The sequence below is a fragment of the Haliotis cracherodii genome, unplaced genomic scaffold, assembly GCF_022045235.1.
Source record: "Haliotis cracherodii isolate W230 unplaced genomic scaffold, xgHalCrac1.p SCAF_3, whole genome shotgun sequence".
In the NCBI taxonomy this organism is placed as follows: Eukaryota; Metazoa; Mollusca; class Gastropoda; order Lepetellida; family Haliotidae; genus Haliotis; species Haliotis cracherodii.
This window is the reverse complement of record NW_027266286.1, coordinates 31941639-31952327: the sequence shown is the minus strand read 5'-3', so window position 1 is coordinate 31952327 and position 10689 is coordinate 31941639.

Genomic DNA, 10689 nt, shown 5'->3' with positions numbered 1-10689 from the left:
TGTGGTAAATACAAAATCACCCATGCCTGCACATAGTGTTGCATAGATTGCTCTGCAGTGGATATCGGCAATCTCACTGTAAAACCCACCCTTGGAGAATTATTGCAGAGCAATTATAACATTAAGGGACGGTAGTATTTTATGAGAACGCTGTGTTGAATGTTCACGTCTGTCACTCAATCTATCAATGATAGAAAATACAATGATGTCCCAGGAAGGGTCACAGTACTATCGTAACAGCATACTGGCACCCTATTGTCCCGTTTGTAAGACTTGTTGGTCGATGTTGTGTTGTTCACGTTGACAACGCCCTTGTTCACCTTGCACGAGTCGTCAATGCTCACGTCCAGCACCACCAAATCCATAGAATGCCATGCAATCAGCCCAGACCTTTTCCCAACTGAACACATCTGTGACATGATAGGAAGACGTGAGCGCCAACGTCAGAGACTGCCGAACACGTTGGCGGAACTTGGCCAGGTGCGGCAAGAGCTAGGAGCGAGACAGACTCCCTCAAGTGAATGATTGTGTAACAAATCATGGCGGTTTTACGCGCAGCTGGTCCAAAAACTGTGACTTTGAAATTTCCCATCTTACCCTATTGTCCTTCAAAATCGCTGGTGGTCATAACACCTACTGTCATACCTCACAACCGTTTGTACTGTTATTACCATACAACTATACACTATCTCTCACAATTTCGGAGCATCACCTAAATTTTGACACATTTATTTACAAACTTTCGTATCTTAATTTTTATTCTCTTCCTTGGTTCGTAATCCGAAAAGTTTGCCCCATAAAGCAGAAAAGGACACATTTTAAATTAAAATCTTAATTTTTTTTATAGATATATCTCAAATTTACGAAAAGATCATTAACTCAATACATGTACAAGACAGAAAATGCAATACATGCATAATACGTAATTATAATAGGTAACCTTTTCTGTCTGTACATCCCAATATGTCCAATTTCCATTTTATGAAAATGTATCTCCATTTGTATGAACAATTAGTTTAGCATTGCTTCATATGAACTTCATTATCCATCCTTTGACAGTATTCGTAGAGTAAATCTCTTTCTCTGTAGACAATATAACATAGCAGAGCAAGATTCATTGTCCCTGAAATAAAGAGCTAAGCAGAGTAATTATTCAAATCAATTCAGATTTAATACTGGTACTATTGACCCTCCTAACAACAAAAAGGTTTATGCACAGTAAACACAGGTACATATGAAACGTCGACACCTACAAATATAAATCGTCTACTATAAAATATGTTAATGTGCTTGAAAAGTATTTTATTTTTGTCCTCTAGCTTTAGTAGATACAAGGATGTAATCCACAATATGCTTGCTAATAATATCAATAGAAGGGATATATATGCTGCAGTCAACAAAAAATATTCACTATAACACCATTCTTCAATTGGTAAATAATCTCATTCTCCAAAAAAAGACCCGTGAAGATTCCGGGGTAGAATAGATCTTCAGCAACCCATACTTGCCGTAAAAGGCGACTATGCTTGTCGTAAAAAGGCGACTAACGAGATCGGGTGGTCAGGCTCGCTGACTTGGTTGATACATGTCATCGATCCCAAATGCGTGGATCGATGCTCATGATATTAATCACTGGATTGTCTGGTCCACACTCGATTATTTACAGACCGCCGTCATATAGCTGGAATATTGCTGAGTGCGGCGTTAAACAACAAACCAACCAACCAATCTCCAAAATGAAGTCGCCCAAAATATTAAAAAAAACAATTTCATCTGCATATTCCATAATATATGTGAGAGTGACCAGATGATATGTAAACATATACTGTTCAACATTCACAGTGTGAATGAGTATATATGTTAATTGTATGTAACATACTTGAAACACGACCCTTGAATATCCTGTGAAGAATAGGTCTTCAGCAAACCATGCTTGCCGTAAAAGGCGACTAACGGGATCGGGTGATCAGGCTCGCTGACTTGGTTGATGTATGTCATCGTATCCCAACTGTGTTGACCGATGCTCGTGATATTAATCACTGGATTGTCTGGTCAAGATTCGATTATTTACAATCCGCCGTCATATAGCTGGAATATTGCTGAGCGTGACGTTAAACAACAAACAGTAGTAGTAGTAGATCGCCTTCCAGATTTCGCTAATTGTACAGAACAACGCGATGCACAGTTTTCCCGAAAGTCTGTTGAAGTTCTATTACTTTCTGCAGGCCGCTCGCACGAGAGCAGAACTACTAACCCAACATGTGCTCCTATACCATCAGTAAAAATCCAAGATGGTTGTTTCTGACATAATATAAGATCGTATACCGTCAGTAACAGCCATTTGGGTTTTTCCAACACCCACCACACGTATTTCACATGAAAATTCTGGTACAGAAATTCGATATTCGACACTGTTTTGAGTTTAAATATCATTAATTTCAATGTGCAACGACGTTAATGATTTTTTGGATCACGTTCGTGACTTTAATAAAGATTATATAAAGTTAAAATTATCAACAAGGTGTGTCCTCTGAGGTTTGAAGAGTAGTCTCCCTTTGACCCTTAACGTCTTAGGTTGTAATGTTAAGTTTTGAGTTTTAAGTTTTGACAAGAACATGTAACTGGATATTACAGCGGAAAGTTCCTGTTATGGAAATGAATCAAACTTTACCAGACACAATTACACTAACACACCTTTTCTGAGTATATATCTACAAACATATATGTAGCAGGAAACAAGATGTTCACTAAATCTGGCAGATGCAGATTGGTGCATGGCGTCAAGGTTTAGGTAGCAAAATCATGTACTGTGTGAGTTTGCTTGATCACATTTAAGAACCTGACTAACTATAAAGTTGATGTATTCGTGTGTTTGGAGAATCACTCCTGAGAACTGTGAATTGAAATGATTTTCCACATGTAGGTGATACTAAATAAGGAAATCAATTAGGCTTGGCATCAAGTTTATTTCATACTTGGTCTTTCTTAAAAAAAGGAACATACAAATGGCAACATTTACTGATGAGGGTATGAACTATAATTGTTGAACATTAACGCGGAGTTCTTTACAATTGTATTTCCTAGGATTTAAGGTTTATTTGTTACAAAATGGTAACGTTGTCCGTGTCTACTTTACAAGCAAGGGCATGGAACTTACAGATCGTAGTTCGTAATCGTTCACAGACGGGATGCTGTCACATGCTGGCAGTAATACTGCATCACTGTTTCTTGTGCTAGACTTCACTTGGCCAAGTTTAGAAGAGGTGAGGTGAGGTGAAACGGGGTTTAACGTCGCGTCCAAGATTATTGCACTTGAGAACGTGCTGTCTCACGATAATTTTCCCTTAAAATAGAATGGAAGAATTGAGAATAAATGATGACATCAGAGCTGCTAGCGTTCCAAGATTTATTCAGGTGCAGTGTCTAGTAAACATTTCAATTCAATTAATCACATAATCATATCTAATAATCATAAATTATATCATTACAAATAATTGTCATAACGTCGTGGTTTCTTATGACATAACTACTCAGAATATAAATCAATTAGCATTTCGCTTCAATCTTATAACATATCAAATAATCACCATTACATTATACACAAATAGATCAGGATTGAACTTTAATGATAGACGTATTTGTAGATATATTACGGTAATGCAGTTTCGCGCATTACCGTAGTTCTTCTAATACAAGTGTTATTTAGCTACTTTATGCAGAGCTCGCATACGAGCATTGTGCATTCAACTATTAACATCAAGTTACAGGTATTTCATTTCCTATCAAGCTGACTGACTATTAACTAAGTTCAGCATTACTGCTAGCAATGAATCTACACATATTGACGACATGACATATTTTACTTTACGACGTCGTTGATACTTGTACTAGATTTCTTATTTATCAAACGGTTATCAAGATGTTGATCAGGAATAATTAATTTCATATTTTATTGATCGAAATTACTACAACCTACATAAGTGATTACAACCTTCATAAGTGATACCTATAGTGGCATATTGTGCATTGAAAACATTCCTAATTGTTATTGAAGATTCAAAATACATTTAACAATAACTTAATCATGAACCAACGCATGTGGTTGAAAATATACAATGTTCAAGAAATCTAAGACAATAATCATGAAATACATTCAACATATTTGAAAACAACAATTAAAACAATCTGAGACAATAATCATAATACACATTCAACATGAATGAAAACAACCATTGAAACAACGCATGAAAATGTCTTACCTTAAAATAGAATGGAAGAATTGAGAATAAATGATGACATCAGAGCTGCTAGCGCTCCAAGATTTATTCAGGTGCAGTGTGACTTGGTAGTACTTACTTACTTACTTTGGAGATTTAACGTGCGCTTTCCGACTGATGCGTATTTCGCACACGGGCCCGGCCAGGCCATTTAATGTGTTTCCGAAAGGGGCGAGGGTGGTCTGTGCAACCCAAGAGGGGGCTTTAGGGGTTGCTTATATAGAATTTGGGAATTTTGAGATTTGGAATAGATGCCGATGGGGTTGGGGAGGAGAACTAAGGGAGCTGAGTATGGTGGATGATTGATTTGGTAGGTTATTATGGTTTTAGATGCGTTTTATTAGTTCCGTTTTGATTAAGAATACGCCTAAGGACTTGAAGTTTTCTAGTTTATTTTGTGTGTTTAGTATTGCTTCTAGAGTGAGAGCCTTGTTTAGATTGAGGGTGGTTTGTAATGCGGTTCGATGTGTTAGGTAGTGTGTGCAGTGGATGAGTGCGTGTTCTGGGGTTTCTGGTTGTTTGCAGTGTGGGCAGTTACCTGTAGTGTGTTTTTTTTAATTTTTTAGGTGGTTATTTAGGTTGGTGTGTCCTGTTTGGAGTTTAGTGATTACTCTGTCGATTTTTTGGTTTGGTTAGTGGTTTGCTGAGCACTCTTTTGATTTGGCTATTTGAGTTTAGATATAGGTTATGCCATTTTTTTGTGATTTTTTGTTTGTTTACACTTTTAATTTCTGATTTTGAGATGGGTAAGTTTAAGCTTATTTCTGGGATTTTGAGGGATAGTTTAGCTGCTTTATCGGCGTTTTAATTGGTACTGACTGACTGATATAGAAGATTTAACGTGCGCTTTCCGACTACAGCGTATTTCGCACACGGGCCTGGCCGGACCATTTAGTGTATTCCGAAAAGGGTGAAAGTGGTGTGTGCAACCTAAGCGGGGGCTTTTAGGGGTTGCTTATATTGATTTTTTGAAATTTTTTTTAAATTTGGAATAAATGCCGAGGTGGGTGGAGGAGGGAACTAAGGGAGCCGGGTAAGGTGGGTGTTTGTATGTTTATTGGATTTTGGATTGGTAGATTAATTAATTTTTAGATGCGCTTAATTAGGTCTGTTTTGATTAGGAATACGCCTAGGGCCTTGAAGTTTTCTAGTTTATTTTGAGGGTTTAGTATTTCATCTAGAGTAGGAACCTTATTTAGATTGAGGGTGGTTTGTAGTGTGGTTCTGTGTGTTTGATAGTGGGTGCAGTGAATGAGTGCGTGTTCTGTGGTTTCGGGTTGTTTGCAGTGGGGGCAGTTGCCTGTGGTGTGTTTTTTAAGTTGTTTTAGGTGGTTATTTAGGTTAGTGTGTCCTGTTTGGAGTTTTGTAATTAATCTGTCAATTTTTTTAGAGGGGTGTAGGATTTTAGGTTTGGCTAGTGGTTTTCTGAGCACTTTTTTGATTTGGCTATTTGAGTTTTGATATTGATTATGCCATTTTTTGGTTATTTTTTGTTTGTTTACACTTTTAATTTCTGATTTTGAGATGGGTAGGTTTAGGCTTATTTCTGGTATTTTGAGAGATAATTTAGCTGCTTTATCGGCGCTTTCGTTGCCGTAAATTCCTACGTGGGCGGGGATCCACAAGAAGGTTATTTGTTTGCCTGCTTTTGTTAGGTCGTTGGAGCTTTTAAGTATTTGGTTTATTAATTTAGGTCGTTTTTTGGTATTTTTGTTTTGGAGGGCTTGTAGTCCACTAAGGGAGTCAGTGAGAATTAGGATTTTTTTGTTGTTTTTAGATTGTTGGTTATGCAGGGCTGAGGCCATGCCCATAAGTTCGGCCGTGAATATAGATTGGTTGTTAGGGAGTCGGTAAGATTGTGTGGATATAACTGGTTGTGTGGTATGGACTCCGAAGCCTGTGTGGTTGGAGATCGGGTCTGAAGATCCGTCAGTGTATATGTGACACCAATTTGGCCAATTTTCGTGTATGTATGCAAGTGTGGTGGTTTTAGCTATGTTTGGGTCGGTTTGTTTATTTATTTGGTTAACTAGCGTTGTGTCTATTTGGGGTATTTTGAGTTTAGGGGTGAAGATATTTGATTTTTTGCAGTTTTGTTTAAGATTTTGAGTTTGGTGTTCATTGAGGTAGTTAGTTATTCTTTGGGATATTGGGGTGAGTAAGGGGTGTTTGCGAGCTAGAGCTTGGTTTCTTGGGCTAATGTTTTGGTTAATTAGGTTTTGGATGAGAGGGTTTGTTTGGGACGCGGCCCAGAAATTAAGGCTTAGATGTTCCCTGCGTAGATTTAGTGGCATTTCTCCTGTAAGGGCCTGAAGTGAGGTGTAGGAGGTGCCATGTTGGGTGCGTGTAATTAGTTTGAGAGCCTGATATTGTATTGAGTCAAGTTTTTTAGAAAGAGAGTTGTTTAGGGTATTGTATATGGCACAGCCGTAGTCTAGTTTTGATCTAATTAGTGTTGTATATAGTGAGAGGAGGGTATCTTTGGAGGCTCCCCAGTTAGAGCCGGTGAGACATCTTAATGTGTTAAGGTCTTTGCTGCATCTAGTTTTTAGGTTTTGGACGTGAGCCTCCCAGGTGAGGTGTTGATCGAAAATAAGTCCTAAGAATTTTGTTTGTTTTTGGAATTTGATTGTTTGGTTGTCTAGCTGGAGGATTGGGTAGGCAGGTTTCATGTTTTTATGTTTGAATACTACTCCTGTTGTTTTATCTGAGTTAAGGGAGAAGCCCCATTTGTCTGCCCATTGTTGTATTTTATTTAGAGATTTTTGGATTAAGTTTTCTGCCATTTTAATGCTTTTAGTGCGGATCCATAGGGCTCCGTCATCCGCGAATTTTGAAGTGTTTAGTTTAGGGGATAATCCCTCGAATAGATCATTTATCATTATATTGAAGAGGGTTGGGCTGAGGATGCTGCCCTGGGGAGTGCCATTTTCTAGGGGACACTGGTCCGATAGTGTATGGTCTATAACCACGGTAATTTTGCGATTGTTTAGGAAATCTTGGATGAAGTTTATTATTTGACCTTTTAGTCCTATTTTTTTTAGTTTTTGTATTAGCCCGTGGTGCCATACCATATCGAAAGCTTTAGAGAAGTCGAGGAATATGCCTATGGTGTATTGCTTGTTTAGCTGTCCTGTTTTTATATCCTGTTCTAGTCGGGCAAGGTTATCGAGAGTTGATCGGCCAGGAGTGAAGCCGCTTTGGTCAGGATTTATGATGTTGTTTTGGTCTAGGTAGTGCTGTAGCCTATTTTTAGTCATAAGTTCCATTATTTTGCAGAGATTTGAGGTTAGGGAGATGGGCCTATAGGAGTTTGCCTGATCTGCTGGTTTATTTGGTTTAGGTATTGGGATTACTAGAGCTTCCTTCCATGAGGATGGGACCTGTCCGTTTAGGTAGACTAGGTTGTATAGTTTAAGTAAAGTTTGGAGTAGTTTGGTAGGTAAGTGTTTGATTATTTGGTAAGAGGTGAGGTCTAGGCCAGGGGCTGTTCCTTTTTTTCTATTGTTTAGTACGTGATTTAGTTCTTCTATGGTGTAAGGTTGATTTATTTCTAGGTTGTCTTGTCTGTTTTCTTTGGAGAATTTGGTTTCTTTATTTAGTTTATCTTGGAATTTCTTACTGAAGTTACTGTTGCTGCTAACTTTAGAGAAGTGTTTGGCTAGGTTGTTGGCCTTTTGGGTGGGGTTAGTTGAGTTGTTTATATTGGGGCTTTTTTTGTGCCGCTTGATGCCTCGGATGGCGTGAATTTTGCGCCACACCTTCCTAGCGTCGGTGTGGTGATTTAGCTCCTCACAGAATTTTTTCCAGTTTTTGGTTTTAGCAGTTTTAACTAGGTTTTGCACTTTGTGGTTAAGTTCATGAGCTGTTTTGAGATGAGAGGGGTCTCGTTTAGCTCTGTTGAAAGCTGATTTGCGTTTTAGTCTAGTTAGCTCTATTTCCTCATTCCACCAAGGGACAGTGGGTTTTCCTGGGTTGGATGATTTGAAGGGGATTGCGGATTTGGCTGCGTTGATTATGAAGTTAGTTAGGTTTTGACAGAATGTTTCGGGGTCTGTTGTTTCTAAATCGTTTAGATTAGCTTCGTTGCATAATTCTTGGAATTGGTCCCAGTTGGCGTTTTTGTACTGAAATTTAGGTTCCTGTTTAGGGGTTTGATTTGGTATTTTTATATTTCCTAGGGTTATATTTATGGGAAAGTGGTCGCTGCCTAGAGGTACTGGGTGGACGTCCCACATCAGACTTTGTGCTAGGTCTGGCGTACATATTGTTAAGTCGATAGCCGACATGGTGTGGTGGGATTTGTCGTATCTAGTTGGTTGGTTATTGTTTAATAGTATTAGGTCATTTTTTTCGATCCACTCTGATATTAGTTGTCCATGGTTGTCTAGTTTATCTGCAATGCCCCAGGTAGGATGATGGGCATTGAAGTCTCCTAGGAAGATGGTTGATTTATTTCCTAATTGGTAAAGGATATCTAGGTCTGTATCTTTAATTGGTTTTAGTGTTGAGTGATAGATGTTAATGATTTTTATTTTTTGGTTATTGATGGTGACTTGGATTCCATTAGCTTCTAGATTAGGAGTGTTTACTTTAACTTCCTCGTAGTTAATATCCTCTCTAACGTAGATGATTAGACCTCCTCCTGTTCTGCCTGGGATGGTTTTGGGCCTGTCGGTTCTCACTGCGTTATAATTTGGTAGGTTGAATTTAGTTTTATGTGAGAATTTGGTTTCTTGAATACAAGCTACATGGGGACCTTTATCTATTTTGAATTTAGCTTTGAGTTCAGAACCATGGCCGGCGAGGCCATTGGCATTCCATTGAAAAATGTTTAGGCCTTCCATTGGGAAACTGGGTGGATTTATGTTTGGTTTAGGCTTGGTTTAGGTATTTACTTTAGTAGGTTATTAAGGTTGCTGCTGAAACGGTCGAAAGAGGTGGTGACGAGTTTTAGTTTATGTGCTACACCAAAGAAGGCTTTGGAGCTGGCTTCTGGATTAGACTGCTTTAACACGTAAGCTAGTAGGAGGACTAAGTTGTTTAGATTTTTGCTAGCTGCGTTTTGGGTGAGTTTTTTTCTATAGCTTTTGGTTTTTGGGGCTGACAAGGTAAGATCGTTTATTTCCTCTGAGGATGTGTACTCGTCCTCTTCGGTTAAGTTGTCTTTAGTTTGGTCAATCTGTTCGGTGGTGGGTTGCATGCTGGGTTTGGGTGCGAGAGTCTGAGTGGTTTCTGTAGTTTCCCTGTTGACTGGGTGTTCGGGGGTTGCCTGTAGGTTTGGGAGTGTTGTTGCCCTTGTGGCTGTGATGGCTTGTGTTGGTGCTGGTTGTGTGGTGGTCGTTGTGCGTTGGGTTTTGCTTGCGGGTGTAGATGTGGTAATTGTAGGGTGAGAGGCGGGGAGGGTGAGAGTGTGAGTTTGTGGGATGTGTGGGGTGTTTGTTTCATTTGCGATGTATGCGTCTCGCTGATTTTGGTCCCATACGGAGACTGGGTATACTGTTTTGCGTGCGTGAGTGTTGTTGTTTGGGGGTGGTGTTGGTAGTAGTGGTTTGTATGCTTGCGGTGTGGGTTTTTTGGTTTGGATTTTGGCCGTGTTTATGTCTATATGTCTGTTGGCCTGTTGGGTGAGTGATAGTCTGTGGGGGCATTGGTTCGAGAGTGATGAGTGTTTTATGGATTTGCAGTGGATGCACCAGGGTGTGCATATGCCTGGGCAGTCCGTTTGAGCACAGTTTTTGCATTTAGTTTTTTTGAAAGTACATTGGTTAGCGGTGTGATTATATTGTAGGCAATTAGAACATTGCTTTACTTGCTTGATGTATGGTTTGACCTCTAAGTTATGGTTAGCGCCGAAAGTGATATGTTTGGGGGCTTCAGGGTGTTTAGCTGTTTTTTTGAAGTTTATTATTACAATAGGTGTGGGGGTGGTTTTCCCGTTTCTGTTTGATTTAATCCTGCGGAGGCTTAATTGGTAGTCAACCTGCACCTACTTATATCGTGGAGGGACGCATAGCAAACTCTGATTGGTTATATTTTGAAAACATTATTTTAATTTATTGTCACAATTACTTCCTTTGTTATTTCATGTGTTGTTCCGGGTTGATACAATATTCTCATAGATTACCTAACTAATGTCTAGCCATAGTGGATAAAGGTAATAAAAAAACAAAGGCTGGCGTTTAGTTGAGCCGTCGGCATGTTAGACTGATCGCCGACTTGTCAAGGGGATTACCGTCATTGGTCAGCGTGTCAATCTGGAATTGACACGCAGCCGGTGACTGTAATGTGAATGGACATCTATTGTCTAAATTATGTCTCGCGGCATGCTTTTACAACCTAAGTGAGTTACTGCCATTTATGTGAGATGTCCGAGATTTGACTGTAAAGATACGTGATTTAAATTTATAAA